Raw genomic sequence first — 18,945 nt, forward strand, 5'->3', positions numbered from 1 at the left:
GAGGGAAAGGGGGAACAAACCAAAGCTAAGAGACAAGCGCCTGTATCATGTGGCCGGTTTTGATTGGCTGTTATGTTCGCGGTCAAGATCAATCAGTTGAGAGTGCAATAACAAAGAAGGAAGAAGACAACAACAAAACCATAAAGCTTTTAGACGAGCGCCTGTATCATGTGGCCGGTTTTAATTGGCTGTTATGTTCGCGGTCTAGATCAATCAGTTGCGAGTGCAATAATAAAGAAGGAAGAAGACACAAAAAAAAAAAAAAATGCTTGGAGACGAGCGCCTGTATCATCTGTGGTGGGTTTTGATTGGCTGTAATGTTCTCGGTCAAGATCCCTCGGTCGCAAAATGCAATAACTTTCAGTCTAGGCTTATAATGCTGTTCTAATTTTGCAGTAACGAATCTGCAATTATTAGTTTCTTCATTTATTCCACATCGTGTTCACCATCATGATTGTCAGACCTTTAAGTTGAGATAAATACTTTTATGTGGATCGCACAATCAATACTTATATTATACAAAATACAGTCGACTCCCGTTATTACGAGCTCGCATATTACGAGGTTCCGGTTACTACGAGGTTTTTTGGTCCCGAACTGCCCCATGCGCGTTTCAATGCATTAAAATACTGATTATACGTCGAGCACGGTAGTAGCGAGAACACGGTTATAACGAGGTACTTTGGGCGACCCATTACGAGCAAAACATTGTTAAAAACCCTTTTATAACGAGAACAATACAAAAACCAACAAAGGAAATAGTACTACCTGTTGAGCGCTGCGCAATTCTGTGGAAACATATCAAAGCAACGTTTTGGTATTTGAGTAGACTTGATTCAAGTCTTCCCAAAAGATGCAGAAGAATTCAAGTTTACTCGCAGCGCTGCTCATGGGGAGAACTTTTTTCCAGCTAAAGCAATTTAATCGCCATCACAATGGCCAGGGCCCAATTTCATGGCGTTGCTTAGCGGCCGATTTTGTGCTTACTTTGCAATTTCTATTTCATAGCGCTGCTAAACCGTAAGCACACGAAAAGGCATGCTAACCTTCCGGTGCTTACCGCCCGAAAATAAATGAAGTCACAATGCAAATCCGCGATAAACATGCAATATTGCCGCCCAATTTTTCTGCTAACCTGTGAAATACGCTTGCGCTATGAAATTGGGCCCATTCAAAGGATCGTTTTAAAGATCGCGTTAGTACATTCTTAACAGCAGTAGACACTATTGGTAATTACTCAAAATAACTATTAGCACAGAACCTTACTTGGTAACGAGTAATGGGGAGAAAATGATAGTATAAAACATTGTGAGAAATGGCTCCCTCTGAAATGACGTTGTTTTCTGAGAAAGACGACATTTTTCACGAATTTGGTTTCGAGACCTCAGAAATTTATTTTGAGGTCTCGAAATCAAGCATCTGAAAGCACACAACTTCGTGTGACAAGTGTGTGTGTTTTTCTTCCATTATTATCTCGCAACTTCGAGGTAAAGACAGTGAACACTATTGGTAATTGTCAAAGACCAGTCTTCTCACTTTATAATGTATCTCAACATATGCTTAAAACAACAAATCTGTGAAAATTTGAGCTTGATTGGTCCTCATAAGAAAAACACCCTTGTCACACGAAGTTGTGTACTTTCAAGATGCTTGATTTCGAGACCTCAAATTCAAAACTTGAGGTCTCGATATCAAATTCGTGAAAAATTACTTCATTCTCGAAAACTATACGTCACTTCAGAGGTAGCCGTTTCTCACAATCACCTCTCCCCATTACTCGTTACCAAATGAGGTTTATGCTGATATTATTTTGAGTAATTACCAATAGCGCCACTGCCTTTGGAAAGAGTTAAGTTGGAAAGGTTTTTGTTCTAATTTGTTTAATATACCTCATATAGAATACTCTGATCTGATGTTAAAAATGTAGTCATGAACATGGCTGCGCCCCTTTTCTCTCAAATTTACGTCATAGCCACTCGATTGTGCCCGCCTTGGAAATAACGGTCGCAAATAGGTCGTTCGTGTGTACTGCATTATTATGTACGTGTATGTAGTGATCATTCGTTTTACACGTTCAAAGCACCGTAGCACGTCAAGATCTTGCCAATGCCCAGTCACACGTTGGATACTGAAGGCTCCACCCTACTCGGACCGTTGTCTTTGTTAAACGCTATACATATTCATGTCATGTTCAATAGAGCAGGAGAGCTGGAGGCATGGTAGGCCCCCAGGAAAATTCTCTTATTGTCTGCTCCTTGAAAAGCATGCAGGTAGCGGACAATTACTCACAAGACAGTGTAGTGTTAGCATTCACTATAGAGGAAAGATTTACTAAGCAAGCAGGGTGTGTAAAAAAAACATGCAACAATAACATATACAGTATAATACCACTATTTGTGAGCCCAATACAACATGTGCAAGTCCCTTTGGTTGTGCAGTTGGAGTCTAACAATGTAGGTGTGCTCAACTTGTAAAGAAAAAGTCTGCTGTTCACATTCAAATAAGATTACGTTCGTCTGTAATGATATTCAGGACTGCTGTTCACATTCAAATAAGATAACGTTCATCTGTAATGATATTCAGGTCTGCTGTTCACATTCAAATAAGATTACGTTCGTCTGTAATGATATTCAGGACTGCAGTTCACATTCAAATAAGATAACGTTCATCTGTAATGATATTCGGGTCTGCTGTTCACATTCAAATAAGATAACGTTCATCTGTGATGATATTCAGACTATGGTGCTTGATCCTGGATAGTGTACTACGCGCGGTTGAATCGCCAAAGCGCGCCCGCTACGGTATGATTTAGTTACGTGGACGGCTTGAAATCTAGACTACACTTTGCGTGACCAGCATCCGAATGTGCGAACAGTTTTTCGATAATTATTCACAAGGTCCACACTCGACTCAAAGTTGTTTGGGGGGCTGACTCCGCCTACCCCTTTTGTGACGTCATTCAAGGCAGACTTTGCCTGCAATGCGTATAGTAAACACACGTGCAAAGTACATGTACGTCCAAGTCGTGAGTTGGTACATTTCAAAAAGTGTTTTTCTGCATTCATCAGCAATACACCGGTCGGCATTGCCGGAAAAAAACAATATTTGTTTTTTGAAACGTACAAACTCACGACTTGGTCCGTACATGTACTTTGCAATTGTGTTTACTATACGCATTACAGGCAAAGTCTGCCGCGATTGACGTCACGAACAGCGCCCTCTCGGATCGGGGTCTACTCTTAAATTTGTAAATAACATAAGAACTGATTTTTTAAAACCTTAGTTAACTGTTTATTCACATTCAACTCATCAAAACACATATATTAGTGACAAAAGCTTTATTTTGAAAAAATACCACTTCCAGGTGACTTTAAAGGAACACGTTGCCTTGGATCGGACGAGCTGGTCTATTAAAAGCGTTTGTAACCGTTGTTTTTAAAATGCATATGGTTGGAAAGATGTTTTAAAAGTAGAATACAATGATCCACACAAGTTTGCTTTGAAATTGCGTGGTTTTCCTTCTACTGTGCGAACTAATGGGAGTCAAAGTTTACTCACATTATGGCCGACCGTGTTAGTCAACGAGGTAAAAGGAAAACCGTGCAATTTTGAGGCATGTTTGTGTGGATCTTTGTGTTCTACTTAAACAACATCTTTCTACCCATATGCATTTTATAAAATCGGTTTCAAACGCAATTCAAAAACCAACTTGACCGATCCAAGGCAACGTAGACACTCAGCTATACAAATATGATGTGTGTTTTTGGCCGTCCAGATCCATAACCTACCATAATAAATTTGAATTTCCATTCCACAAAAATTACATCCCCTTCATTAAATATTCAAACACACACTATGATTGTTTCATACAGTAATTTTGCTGTTCTGTTCTACCGAGTTTTCGAATTATTTATTTCACTAAAAACCCAGCTTGCTTTTGGTTTCAACCATGAGATTCAACAATGCTTGACAAACTAAAGCCCTTTTCACACTGTAGTATGACCCGGGAAATTCCCTGGAACTTGTGGGCGATCTTTTCACATTAAACAAAAATCTCTGGAATTTCCCGGGAAATAAGTTATTGCCAGGAAATAATCAACCCTGTGCAGGAGGCGGTGGGGTTAAAAACTCCCGGGATTTTCCCGGGAAATGGCTCTGTAGTGTGTACAGGGCTTTAGATTGCCGAAACTTGCCAACATACATTCACGCCTGTTCTTATTGAAACGGGTGTCCCTACAAATCAAGCGGGTTTTATTTACTAGTGATCCACGGCCCCGTAACCTCTTGACTTTTCATTCAATGGAGTATTGTGAAGCAGTGCGGTAGAACAATCTGATTTCACATTCTCTTCTAAAAAAATCACAATATTTTATTTTACAAAGTTTTAAAATGTCACTTTATAAATTCTCCAAAAAGTTCTACACAAATCACTTAGATAACTAATATATTGTAAGCCATTCACGTGCCATGTATTTATACTACTAAAAGATTCTTGTGCACATAAACAATCAATTAAAGAAAATGCAATTTCAAAAGGTCTTTTCTGAAACACTCTGTTGAACATTTGTAGTACTTTTTGTTTTTATCCATAGTAAAGGCACTTTAAAGGCACTCCACAAAAGTAACCATGCGACAATTATTTGTATACATTATCACAACAAGTTACTAATAATTACTATTATTTTTTTTAAGACATTAAAGCCTGATTTTTAAATGTTTTTCATGTTGAATTAATAGAATTTGTTTTTAGCCTTGTTTTCGATTTTTTTTTCAATTCAATTTTATGTAACTAAACATGAAACTTGCCTTTAAGTGTGCATCAACGATAAAATTCACAATTTCTTTAAACAAAATAATAGAAAGAAGAAAAAACGAGTTAAAATAATGCACACGTCGGGTGGTCGCCACCGGAACAGTGCCCTTGATTCCTCTTCCCTTCCGTTCTTTCAATTGATATAAAATTAAAATGTCAAAAAAAAGTTTAAAAGCCCATGTTGATCTCTGTGTTCATGTGAAGAGTAACGAGCGTCTCTTCCAGCAGCGAAAAAATCCTTTCCAGATCAACGAGTCAATCAATTCATGTTCCATTTTGTAAGAGTTTGAGTTGATATATATTACGAATCAATGTGTGGTAAAGAGGTTTTCAACTAGTGGTTTAATCCCAACGAGGCCGGCCTGGTTCTTGATCATTTTACCGAGACGAAGTCGAGGTAAATTATCAAGAACCAGGCCTCGGCGGGATTAAACCACTAGTTGAAACCGATTCAACACACTTTGATTCCCATTCATAAATACCTTTTCGGTCACAAACATCATCACTTTTATGGTCAAAAAGTAAAATAAATGAAAAAATTATAATTGTTAAATGATCTCTATCTCTCCAGCTATGAAATGGTAAAGCCCTCCGCCGCCCTCAGGTAAACAACTCCTTAAAAGGGAATGCTGTGCGCGTCGCGCGTATCGCGTGATGTGGCACAACTATTTCAGCTGTTGCTCTCGACCAATAGGAATGAAGAAACTGTCTTATAAGAACAGGTGCCAGGTCGCGTGTCACGCCCATGAATTAACACTTTTTACCGGTCATAAACAAAGGTTTATACACACCCACGTGACGAGCTCTCCACCAATAGAAATAGCGAAACTGTTCGAGGTATGCTGCATTAAAGATGGAGTAATAATTTTATACCTAGTCCCAAATCCAGTGATCCACTTTATTCCCTGTCCCTGATCAATGAGTCAAGAGTTACAAAGCTTGCCGTATTTTCATGCTGCATTTCTTCAGGGAGTGTTCCCATGATCCTGTCCACTTCGGCCATAGAATTCCAAGTGAGTTTGGCACATCTCGCTGTGGATAGTATTTACCATTCAGGTGGGCCTTAAAGCAAGCCCCAAACCACCAGGCACCTTTAAAATTCGCACCACAATTTATATTCTCATCTAAATCATTATCCTGATCTTTTGTTGTGAATGAGTAACCATTATGAGCTGACAGTGAATCGCCTGCATTGCTCTGAGCATTATATGAGCCAACATGGAGAGTGTACTTGTCACCTGTAACAGCAAACTCACCATAAGAAGCCCAAGCTGTGTTGGACTCCCAATCTTCCATATCTACTCTGAGTTGCCATTGACCCGATCCAGTAAGGTCACGCAGGATGTCATTCCCCAACCAGAACTCACTCTGCAGATCACCAAACCCAGATTGGTATTCAGCCCAGGTGCGGTAAAAGTCAACAGTTCCATCTTGTCTCCTCTGGAACACAAGCCAGCCTCCTCCATCTGTCTCCATATCACAGTCGACCTGTACCCCATCAGCCAGACTTGAAGGGTATATGGTGTATATGCCATTGGTGAAGTAACCAGCTTGATACATCTCCAGACAACTGCTGTATGTTGTAGTACTGCGTAGTGAAAATGGCAAAGTGGCAAAGTTGTCATCATAGTAGGCACTCCCTTGAATCGCAACAAAGTCATCGAAGCTGTGAGCTCTGCTGGCATTATTCAACAGGCAAACATGATTTGTCTGATAGTTAAATGATGCACACCGTGGATCCATAGAGCAGTCTCGCCCACAGATCACAACTGAAGATACAGTCTTCCACTGAAACACATGATTCAGTAAGGCTCGGTTTTCAGCCAGGTAGAACGTTTCGATGAACCGTTGGTTAACACTATGGCAGGTCTTTACCATCAAAATCAGAACACATATTATGATCATCACTTCCATGGTGATTGTTTGTGGAATCTTTTTTTTTCTTTTCAGAAACGTAGCAAAGTAAAAACGTTTTGTTAATGTTCCTCCTTAACTGTCGGTTGGAAATTGCCCTGACAGTGATAGCTAGTATTCGACGGATCAAATGAACCAAATATTTGGCTGCAAACAATTTTTAGGCAAAAGCTCTGCCCATCGACGTCACCGTTTCCACAGCAATAACAGAAAGAGAGAGGGGGGGGAGAAAAATCAACAAAGCTTGGAAACAAACGTCTGACGTCGTGTGTTGTGGGTTTGATTGGCTGGTGTGTACTGTTCCCGCTAACGACTGACACGATTCTCTCGAGAGAGAGTGATTATAAAACAATTGCTCTTTGAAAACACTGACAAAAGCGTTCTATAATTAGGCCTCTTGTTTTTTACTCCCTACCCCCATAGTTAGGCAGAGTATTCACCACCATTATGGACCGACCTTCAAGTTGCGATGGTTATGTGAACCATGCAATCAACTTACATTCATAAATACCTAGGACAGATTATCCATTCTGATTGGTCGAGAGGGCATCACGTGGGGGTGTTATAACGGATGATATAACACCAGTAAAAAGTGTTGAAACATGCATGGGCGTGGCACGCGAGCTTGCACATGTGCTTATAAGACAGTTTCTTCATTCCTATTGGTCGAGAGCAACGGCTTAAACAATTATTGTGCCGCATCACGCGATACGTGCGAGGCGCACAGCATTCCCTTAAGGAGTTGTTTACCCGAGGGCCTTACCAATTCATAGCTGGAGGGGTGTTGTGTTCAAAGAAATCATTGAACAATTATATTTTTTGTATTTATTTTACTTTTTGACCAACAAGTGTTGATGTTTTTTGACCGAAAGGGTATTTATGAATGGGAATCAAAGTGTGTTGAATCGGTTTTCAACTAGAGGTTTAAACCCGCCGAGGCCTGGTTCTTGATAATAATTAAAAACTATTTACCTCGACGAAAAAATTATCAAGAACCAGGCCTCGTTGGGTTTAAACCACTACTTGAAAACCTCTTCACCACACAATGATTCCCTTTATAAAATATTCATTTTGGTTTTTACCCATATACACCGATGTGGGTTAGCATTGTATACTATACTCAGTACTTACACACGAGGTCTGTGTAAAAACAAATCACGGGTATATATTACTCACAGAACTCGGGTAAAAACTGAGGAAAAAGTGCTCACACACATCGGTGTGTATGGTTAAAAAAACAAAATAAATATGCTTTATCCCCGATGCAATTCTTTTTTATTTTTTATATAATATATACAATAACAAACTTGACAGTGAAGTCCTTCCTGGCGTACATTTTCTTTTGGTAGTTAACTTACTCTGCATGACCTATATTCACTTCTCTTTGATTCCGCCCCCCCCCCCCCCCCCATTAGTTGTCAAAAGACTGAACTATTTATTTGTCGTATTGTCTTCATATCATCCAAAAATAGTTGGCAAAATATTTGTATTTCTTAGTCTAAAAAAATGTCCTAGGTACATGTACCACTATTCGCACGCTACAGCCAACGACTATTTAAATGCAGCTATAATGTGATGTAACGGGCTTAACAGGTAGTCAGCAATCTGTTGTTCAAGGACTTTTTATTTCAAAACGTTTTTGTTGAAAGCTTTTTTGTTTTTCATTTTTGGAATCTTCCCCTATTTTTTCAATTGATACAATGCTAACTTGATTTAGAAAGCCTACCGTTAATGTGCTGTTGATCCCTGTGTTCATAATTATGGAGAGTCTCGGAGCATTTCTTCCAGCAGCAACAAAATCCTTTCCAAGTCAACGAGTCAATCAATTCATGTTCCATTGCCGTACTTTTTTGCTGCATTCATAAATACCTCAGACAGTTTCGCTATTCTTATTGGTGGAGAGCGTCACGTGGGGGTGTTTAAACGTTTGATAATGACCAGCTGGAGCTCATCAGTTTATAACCGATTGAATTCAGATACTACGCGCTAGTCTTGGTGCAAGACGTTTCTTTTTACGGGCGATGCGGGCGCTGTCGGTGGTTTGGCCGCGCTGTGTGTGAAAAGAAAACGAATACGTCTTGCACCAAGACTACAACGCGCAAAAACAGATCCGGAAACTGGGCGTTTGCAGTGCAACACATGGACGTCATAGATACAGAGCTCAAGCACGTCGGAAACGGATAAGTTTGCAGAGTTTCTTACTTTAATTACACCTTTTAACCCAAAAGGCTTTTATGCATGGAAATAAAAGAATAAGTGACTCGTTCTTTTAACGGCCGTTCAAATCTTAGCAGGATCGATGCCGTGTGGTAAAGGCCCTCGCCTCCGGCTGGAGCGGTATCACAAGGCAACGACCCTGCCTGTTTTTAACGGCCGTAAAAGAACTCGTCGTAACCCTTTTGTTTCCTTTTTATTTGAGGGAGTAATAACTTTATTCATAGTCCCAGCTCCAGTCGTTCCACTTATCCCTTTCTCTGTTGAACGAGTTGATAGTTACACAACTTGCCTTATTTTCATGCTGCATTTCTTCAGGGAGTATTCATATCCTTTCCACCAGTACCATTGTATTCCATGTCCACGTGACACTTCTCCCTGTTGGTAGTATTTACCGTTCAGATGAGCCAGAAAGCAGTTAGTGAACCACCAGGCACCTTCACGACCCTCGGCACAATTGGAAGACTTTGCATCATTGTCTAGCCTTGATCAAGGCTGTTGACGTACTGTTCCCCGGCCCGGTTCGCGGCACACGCATGCAGTACATTCACAAATGTACATTACCATACATTGTACAGCGAGAACAGTATAGCGTAGTCGTGAGAACGGTTGTGTCTTTGTATTTTCAACCTCATACACGTGGCTCAAACAACAGCCTTGATGGGTTTGTAATGCTTTATCGGAATTCCGATAAACGGGTATTCATGATGTGGGCGTGTCATTCTAAACATTGGCCAATCACAGGCGCGATTGAGAATGACGTATTACTGCTAGCAATCATGCCACATCCATGTGTGTGTACGCTGAACGCTAGCTGTATATGTACATGTAGTGTACTACGTGCTTTTTATAGCAGTGTCGGGAGCGTGGTGTATATATAGCTATGATTGTAAGGGGTCTGAATGCGCTGCCGGACGGGTGAGCCGGACATGACTCGCCCGGTCGGTAATGGTGTGGAACAACTTCGGACAACTTCCGTTGTCTTGCGTTTCATTATAACACGAGGACTATAATTACAACGTAGATGGTAGATTTGTCCCTGAATTGGAAGCTGCTGTACTATATAAGTGTAACGTTGTAGTGTAGTACTAGTAGTATGGCAAGAGTTAGTTTATGAAATTGAACTTTATTTAGTTGTTGTTCAGCCACACGCCATCTTCTACCGTCTGTCGACAACACATATTTTCGATCCCCAACTTTGATTTACCGCGAGAAACGTAATGAATAATATATTTCTACCTTAAGACAAAATAAACAGCTGGGTTTCTTATCTCATCTGGTCTGTGTTTTTGCTTCAAGGGGATGGGGTGTGTTGTACTGTCATATGCCCAACACCTAAGAATTCTTACCAAGTAGCCATCTTGCCGGAAACCCATGACACCTGGATACTTTTTTAACCTTTCTCAAACACATTTCACATGGTCTAATTTCCTTCCTTCTATTTCTAAACCCATGATTGATGCATTAAACGCGGCTGTTATGTTTTGTTGAAAGTTTCTGTAGTTGTGTTGCAAATTATACACCATTGATTTCCAGCGACTTACAGTTTGGTTTTACTAGTAGGGATTTCTCCCTCGCCCGCCGCCATTATTGCAACTATACTACAGCCACTGCTTGTTTACAATACGTCGACGAGCACATGTGTGCGAGTGCTTGCAGAACAACGTTGTGATTGACAGCGAGAGTTTATAGGTCAACCAACAACCAATGAGAACGGGTTGTTAGTAAACATTAGCATAATGAGCTCCGCCCTAAATTTTGGCAGATACAAAACCATCAAGGCGCTACTTGGGAAGACCCATGTACCGTAAGTGTACCGTATACTGATGGTACATGTACATAGTACGTATGTGTACATACGCTGTACACGTATATGCACTGGGTTATGTATGGGGGTGCGCTGGCGGAATTCAGTGATGGGGACTGGGATTTTGCAGATCGCGGCTGGCTGTAGCGCCTTGATCAAGGCTAATCATTGTCCTGATCCTTCGTTGTGAATGGACGGTCATTATGACTTGACACTGAATCACCTGCTGTACTCTGAGCATCATGTGAACCAACCTGGAGAGTGTACTTGTCACCTGTTACAGCAAACTCGCCATAGGTAGCCCAAGCTGTGTTGGACTGCAAATCTTCCAAATCTACTCTGAGCTGCCATTGACCTGACCCAGTAAGGTCACGCAGGGTATCATTCCCCAACCAGAACTCATTATCTAGATCACCAAACCCGGATTGGTAATCAGTCCAGTTACGATAAAAGTCAACTGAGCCATCTTGTCTCCTCTGGAACACGATCCAGCCTCCTCCATCTGTCTCCATATCACAGTAGACCTGTAACCCATTAGTCAAGCGTGGAGGAACGATGGTGTATATGCCATTGCTGCGGTAACCAGCTTGATACAACTCTAAACAACTGTCGTTACTGCTTAAAGTGATGGGTAGTGAAAATGACAAAGTGTCCAAGTTGTCATCGTAGTATGCGCTTCCTTGAATCGCAACAAAGTCACCAGGACGGTGAGCTCTGCTGGCATTATTCAACACACAAATACCTCCTATGGTGTGATAGTTGAATGATGCACACTGTGTATCCATAGAGCAGTCTCGCCCACAGATCACAACTGAAGAAACAGTCTTCCACTCAAACACATGATTCAGTAAGGCTCGGTTTTCACTCAGGTAGAACGTTTCGACCAGCCGTTGGTGTTTGCCCTGGCAGGTTTGTGCCATCAAAATCAGAAACAAGATTGTGGTTATAATTTCCATGATAACAGATTGTGGATTGTTTTGATGGTTTTTCAGAAAACGTATCATAGATAAAATTATGGGTTTATCTTTCCCCCTTGGCTGTCGGTTGCTGACACTGACAGTTATTCTTCGACATCATGTGAACAAAGTCTTTGGTCGCAACTAATTTTAACGCAGTAATAAGCTCCACCCATTATTGTCACCGTTTTGGCATTAACAAGAGAGAGTGAGAGGGAAAGGGGGAACAAACCAAAGCTAAGAGACAAGCGCCTGTATCATGTGGCCGGTTTTGATTGGCTGTTATGTTCGCGGTCAAGATCAATCAGTTGAGAGTGCAATAACAAAGAAGGAAGAAGACAACAACAAAACCATAAAGCTTTTAGACGAGCACCTGTATCATGTGGCCGGTTTTAATTGGCTGTTATGTTCGCGGTCTAGATCAATCAGTTGCGAGTGCAATAATAAAGAAGAAAGAAGACAAAAAAAAAAAAAAAAATGCTTGGAGACGAGCGCCTGTACCATCTGTGGTGGGTTTTGATTGGCTGTAATGTTCTCGGTCAAGATCCCTCAGTCGCAAAATGCAATAACTTTCAGTCTAGGCTAATAATGCTGTTCTAATTTTGCAGTAATGAATCTGCAATTATTAGTTTCTTCATTTATTCCACATCGTGTTCACCATCATGATTGTCAGACCTTTAAGTTGAGATGAATACTTTTATGTAGATCGCACAATCAATACTTATATTATACAAAATACAGTCGACTCCCGTTATTACGAGCTCGCATATTACGAGGTTCCGGTTACTACGAGGTTTTTTGGTCCCGAACTGCCCCATGCGTGTTTCAATGCATTAAAATACTGATTATACGAGCACGGTAGTAGCGAGAACACGGTTATAACGAGGTACTTTGGGCGACCCATTACGAGCAAAACATTGTTAAAAACCCTTTTATAACGAGAACAGTACAAAAAACAACAAAGGAAATAGTACTACCACTGTTGAGCGCTGCGCAATTCTGTGGAAACATATCAAAGCAACGTTTTCGGTATTTGAGTAGACTTGATTCAAGTCTTCCCAAAAGATGCAGAAGAATTCAAGTTAACTCGCAGCGCTGCTCATGGGGAGAAATTTTACCAGCTAAAGCAATTTAATCGCCATCACAATGGCCAGGGCCCAATTTCATAGCGCTGCTTAGCGGCCGATTTTGTGCTTACTTTGCAATCTATTTCATAGCGCTGCTAAACCGTAAGCACACGAAAAGGCATGCTAACCTTCCGGTGCTTACCGCCCGAAAATAAATGAAGTCACAGTGCAAATCCGCGGTAAACACGCAATACGGCCGCCCAATTTTTCTGCTAACCTGTGAAATACGCTTAGGCTTAAGCAAATCTTTCTGCTACAGTAAGCTCGTAAATTTGCTTACCGTTAAGCAGTGCTATGAAATTGGGCCCATTCAAAGGATCGTTTTAAAGATCGCGTTAGTACATTCTTAACAGCAGTAGACACTATTGGTAATTACTCAAAATAATTATTAGCACAGAACCTTACTTGGTAACGAGTAATGGGGAGAAAATGATAGTATAAAACATTGTGAGAAATGGCTCCCTCAGAAATGAAGTTGTTTTCTGAGAAGGACGACATTTTTCACGAATTTGGTTTCGAGACCTCAGAAATAGATTTTGAGGTCTCGAAATCAAGCATCTGAAAGCACAAAACTTCGTGTGACAAGGGTGTTTTTCTGCCATTATCTCGCAACTTCGAGGTAAAGACAATGAACACTATTGGTAATTGTCAAAGACCAGTCTTCCCACTTGGTGTATCTCAACACATGCATAAAACAACAAACCTGTGAAAATTTGAGCTTGATTGGTCGTCATAGTTGCGAGATAACTATGAAAGAAGAAAAACACCCTTGTCACACGAAGTTGTGTGCTTTCTGATGCTTGATTTCGAGACTTCAAATTCTAAACTTGAGGTCTCGAAATCAAATTCGTGAAAAATTACTTCATTCTCGAAAACTATACGTCACTTCAGAGGGAGCGTTTCTCACAATGTTTCATACTATCAACCTCTCCCCATTACTCGTTACCAAAATGAGGTTTATGCTGATATTATTTTGAGTAATTACCAATAGTGCCACTGCCTTTGGAAAGAGTTAAGTTGGAAAGGATTGTTCTAATTTGTTTTATATACCTCATATAGAATACTCTGATCTGATGTTAAAAATGGAGTCATGGAAATAGCTGCACCCCTTTTTTTTCTCAAAATGACGCCATTGCCACCCGACTGTGCCCGCCTTGAAAATAACGGTCGCAAATAGGTCGTTCGTGTGTACTGTATTATTATGTATTATAACACACCTCTTGTTCGTTCTGTATTCTGATTGGCTGAAACACGGTCACGTGGGATAAACTAATACACGCTAGTGATCGCGCGTGCGTGTTTTGTGGGAATAGTACCAGAGCGGGCACTAGTCTTTGCAAATAGTGCCCGCGGTAACAGCGCCCTCTCATGACTTGAACCGTGAACAAACTACAAAATTCCTTTTTCTGTTCTTATTTGACATTGTAAGACCGAGCTGTGTTATAAAACGGGCCTGTGAGTGACAAGAAGAGGGGCCTATTTCCCTCGGCCTTCGGCCTCGGGAAATAGGTCGCTCTTCTGGTCACTCAAAGTCCCTCGTGGGAATAGACGTACACTAGTTACCTCATTGCCAGTCAATATGTATATACGTGTATGTACGACTAGCGTTCCGTGTCACGGCGCGACCTTTTCACCGTAGTCATGGTTGTTGGTTAGAAGAGTTTTTATTCGGTATATGAAATAAATTATGACTGCTTAATAATCGGGGCACTGTTAAAATTATAGTGGCCCTCGTCATGTCAAACCATGGCTTGGTCCTCAGCTCGCTTAGGGCAAAGTCATGGTTTTGACATCACCCTTGGCCTATAACTTTAACTGTGCCCCTCATAACAGTCAATATTTCTATAACAGATCCCCGGTTTGAATGTGTTTACCTTCTCATGTCAACTCACTTTCAGTCTCCTGACGATGGCAAGAGCAAGCTAGTCGAAACGTTGAGACCAATTTAAAAACTGACTCCGCGGCAGTACAGGGCCCAATTTCATAGAGCTGCTTAAGCAAAAAATTTTGCTTAAGCAAAAAATTCATTGCTTAGTAAAATCAGATTACCGGCCAAGACTCCACTCAATTGTAATGCTAAGTAAACAACAGCTTAAAACTAGTCATAAGCAATGTATATGGCAGGAAATTTTGGCCAGTAACATGTGTAATATAAGCGAGCTATTTTCGTGCTTAGCAGCTCTATGAAATTGGAGCCACGAAGCTCGCACAGGGCACCAATATGTACACGGCTGTGCGCAAAAAGTGTACATACTGGTACCCTGTGCGAGCTTCGTGGTTCCGTGTATGTTTTGTACACAAATCACGGATCGTACCCGCCCTCTCGTGACGCACTCTCGCAAAATGAGGTCGGGTAAATTTTCAAAATTGTTGGCAGAGGAGTAACACGTACAGTAGATGGGGAATCCGAAATTACGGTAAGAATTTATCATTTTTAACAGTTTTTGAGATTGCGGAGTGGATTCTCTGGTCGCCCCCGGCACATTGAGATATCAAAGGACACATAGAGCCTAATTTTGGCGAGATTAAAAAAAAAAAAGAGAGATTTCTGATTCAAAAATGAATTGAACCATGGGTCGTTAAACGCGTGACAGATGTTCGTCTATGAGGTTACGGGAGACGATAGCCGGACGAAACCGAAATAGTTCTAGGAGTACCTGCAACACATCCTTGCATAAAGATCTTCTCAAGGTTGTCCCCCTCTCTTCTGGATATGTGACCAAAGTACTGAAGCTTGTTTTTGTTAATTTTGAGGACAAGGTGGGTCTATCTTCTCCTATCAGGTTTCTAACAATAACATTGGTTTTATGCTCTTGCCATGATATTCTCAGCATTCTCCTCCAGCACCACATCTCGAAAGCGTTGATCATGTTCCTGTCTGCTTTGCCCACAGCCCATGTTTCAGACCCATAGGTGGCTATTGGGAAGACGAGAGCATTCATGGTGTTACCGCAAACCAAATACTTGGAGTAATGCCTGTATTGCTCAGGTATCCTAATAGACGCACATGTTGCTTATCATGCACAACAATGTTTTATACAAGGTCCACACTAACAGATACCAATTGAAAGATAATTGTCATTCAAAAACAAAGGTTTTTGTTTTTTTCACTCATCTAAGGTTTACATACATTAAGACGATTTCAGAAAATAAGGTTAACTAAAATGAGAATAGTTTCAAGTCCTTTCTTTAAAGCCAGTGCCTTTGAGCCATTGGACACTTTCGGTAAACAGTATTGTCCAAAGGCCCACACTTCGTGTATCACAACTTATATATAAAATAACAAACCTGTGAAAACTTAGGCTCAATCGGTCATCGGAGTCGGGAGAAAATAACGGGAAAACCCACCTTTGTTTCCGCACGTTTCGCCGTGTCATGACATGTGTTTACTATAAATCCGTAATTCTCGTTGTCGAGAATTTATAATTGTTTTAATGTTTTCTTGAAAAGTAAAGCATTTCATGGAATAATATTTCAAGAGAAGTCTTTCACCATTACCTTCTGTAAACCCTGTAAGTTATTTGTAAATCTGTGAACTTTTATTATTTTGTTTCTGTTCCGAAAGTGTATATAATGGCTTTAACACCAAATCGAGGTTATTTCAGTAAATACTCTCCTTTTGAACACACTCTAAAAACTAAATAGTTTAATCCAAAACTTGCACGTGTTCGGTGAGTGACCACTTTGACAGTGTTGGATCCAGCGTTTTGTTTGTTAAATCTAGCATTTAAAATTTTAGATCCATTGCAAAAAGGGTTAATTCAACAATATAAGTGTTACTTCAATATTTCTCAAAAATATTCCTTGAAATAGAACGAGCAGCAGCAAATTGCGCCACAGCACCTTGTAAAACATTACATGGTGCTATCAGAATTAGGTCTTATAATTCAAAACGTAGTCCCACGATCTGGCAGGAAATACTGTATGTTACAGCGCCAGGAGCGTCACTGAGTGACGGACATGTGCGCTATATAAGAAGCCACAATTATTATTATTAAACACCTGGGACCAATTGTGAATGTGTTAGTATCCTTGGTGTGGTTTAGGGAGAGTGTTCCATTCTTTTGGTCCAAAACAGGAGAGTAAGCGATCTGCAAATGACACAGCATGGGTTCTGGATGGGCACAATAAACTGATGGGAAGATGTCAATTATATCAAAATGTCAAAAACATCAATTATTTCTTAATTAATGTGAAATAGTGTGATTTTTCCTATGTTTTAATCTCTGTATATTTTCCTGTAATTCGACCTCCGGTCGCCATGGGAATTTGTTTTTAAAATAATAAACCAATTATGAATGAATGAATGAATGAATGTGGATGATCTAAGCTGTCTGCGTTGTGGTTGCAGCTGTAGTAAGTCAGATATGTAGGATGGCGACTGTTTATGGAGATCATGCATCTTAAAGCACACAAAGTAATGCAACAATCGGGTTTTTTTTCTTTCATTATCTCATTCAAATTCGATACCAATTGAGCTAACATTTTTAAAGGTTATTTATTTTATGCATTATGTTGGAAAACCACAAGTGAGAATATTGGTCTTTGAAAGATTACCAAATTAAGTCCGATGCCTTTAAGACGAAACCAGCTTCGACGGAAGCAGGTTTTAATCAATACTTAAAGGCAGAGTAATTGCCAATAATGGCCTGACATCCAAGGACAAAATGGTTGTGTTGATCCCACAATCAATATTAACAATTATCCTAAAATTCTTTACATGCTCTGTTTTGTTTTTGTTATTAAAGACACTGGACACAATTGGTAATTGTCAAATACCAGTCTTCACAGTTGGTGTATCTCAACATATGTATAAACAAACCTTTGAAAATTTAAGCTCAATAATTGGTCGTTGAAGTTGCTAGATACTAATGGAAGAAAAAACACCCTTGTCACACGAAGTTGTGTGCTTTCAGATGCTTGATTTCGAGACTTCAAAATCTAATTCTGAGATATCGAAATCAAATTTGTGGAAAATTACTTCTTTCTCGAAAACTGCTACACTTCAGAGGGAGCCGTTTCTCACAATGTTTTCTACTATCAACCTCTCCCAATTACTCATTACCAAGTAAGGTTTTATGCTAATAATATTTTGAGCAATTACCAATAGTGTCCACTGCCTTTAAGAGACTTCCAAAAATACTCTGAAGACTTTGAATTTAACGGCAGCTATTTTTGTAGACCAATTAGTACGGCTTTAGGCAGTGCCGCCATCACATAATGGTCCGACCTTCATCTTTGAGAAGGGACGACCACACAATCAATATTTACAACCAATAATACATGACATTGAGCACTATTCAAATTGATTTTACTGTATTATTTTTTTACCCATGCACCGATGTGTGTAAGCACTGTATACTCAGTACTTTCCCGAGTCCTGTGAAAAAATATCACAGGCATGTTACTCGGGTGGGATTTGACCCCACGACCCTTGCAATTATAGAGTAGTGTCTAACTTGTAGAGTTATATATAAGTGATCTTGTGACTAGTTTGAGTTTACTGGTAAATAACTGAAGTGAGCCCTTATTTTAAAGGAACACATTGTCTTGGATCGGTCGAGTTGCTCTTTGAAAAGCGTTCTGTAACCTTGTTATAAAAAATACTTGCTTAAAGACCTACTTGAACCAAACCAGCAAATCGTGATCTTTGGCAGTATATATTCACGTGAAATGTTTTTCGGTCCATATTAAAGGAAATTGAGTTCACATGAGTATAAATAGATTTTAAGTAGGATTTGAAACTTTACATGGTGGAAATACGATATAGAAAGGTTTGCGGTAACACCATGTAATGACTATCTCTAATGAGTTGGTGTGGTTCTGAAATGAACCGTTGGTTTCAACTCGACGTTTCGATCAGTATGCTCTGATCGCCTTCTGGAGAAAGCTATTTTAGTTAATAAGCTTTTTAAATACCCTTTTATAACCCAGCGTTTTTTAGAAAGACTCGCAAATAGCGCTGTCATTTCATCACTCGTGTTACGTCGTTTATTGCTTCATGTTTTGTTAGAAATTCTTTTGGGGCTTCTTTTGGGTTTTTTATGTATTATTCAGGGACTGAATTTTGTTCTGCTGTTGAAATTATTTTACTGAGTCATACAATAATTCAAA

At 40.0% G+C, this 18,945-nt stretch overlaps 2 pseudogenes; both read right to left on the reverse strand.

The window, feature by feature from the left end:
• Positions 1–5,743: 5,743 nt before the first annotated feature.
• On the reverse strand, positions 5,744–6,727 carry LOC139942785 (microfibril-associated glycoprotein 4 pseudogene; annotated as a pseudogene).
• Positions 6,728–9,220: 2,493 nt separating this feature from the next.
• On the reverse strand, positions 9,221–11,704 carry LOC139942786 (microfibril-associated glycoprotein 4 pseudogene; annotated as a pseudogene).
• Positions 11,705–18,945: the final 7,241 nt, after the last annotated feature.

The sequence above is a fragment of the Asterias amurensis genome, chromosome 10, assembly GCF_032118995.1.
Source record: "Asterias amurensis chromosome 10, ASM3211899v1".
NCBI classification, from domain to species: Eukaryota; Metazoa; Echinodermata; class Asteroidea; order Forcipulatida; family Asteriidae; genus Asterias; species Asterias amurensis.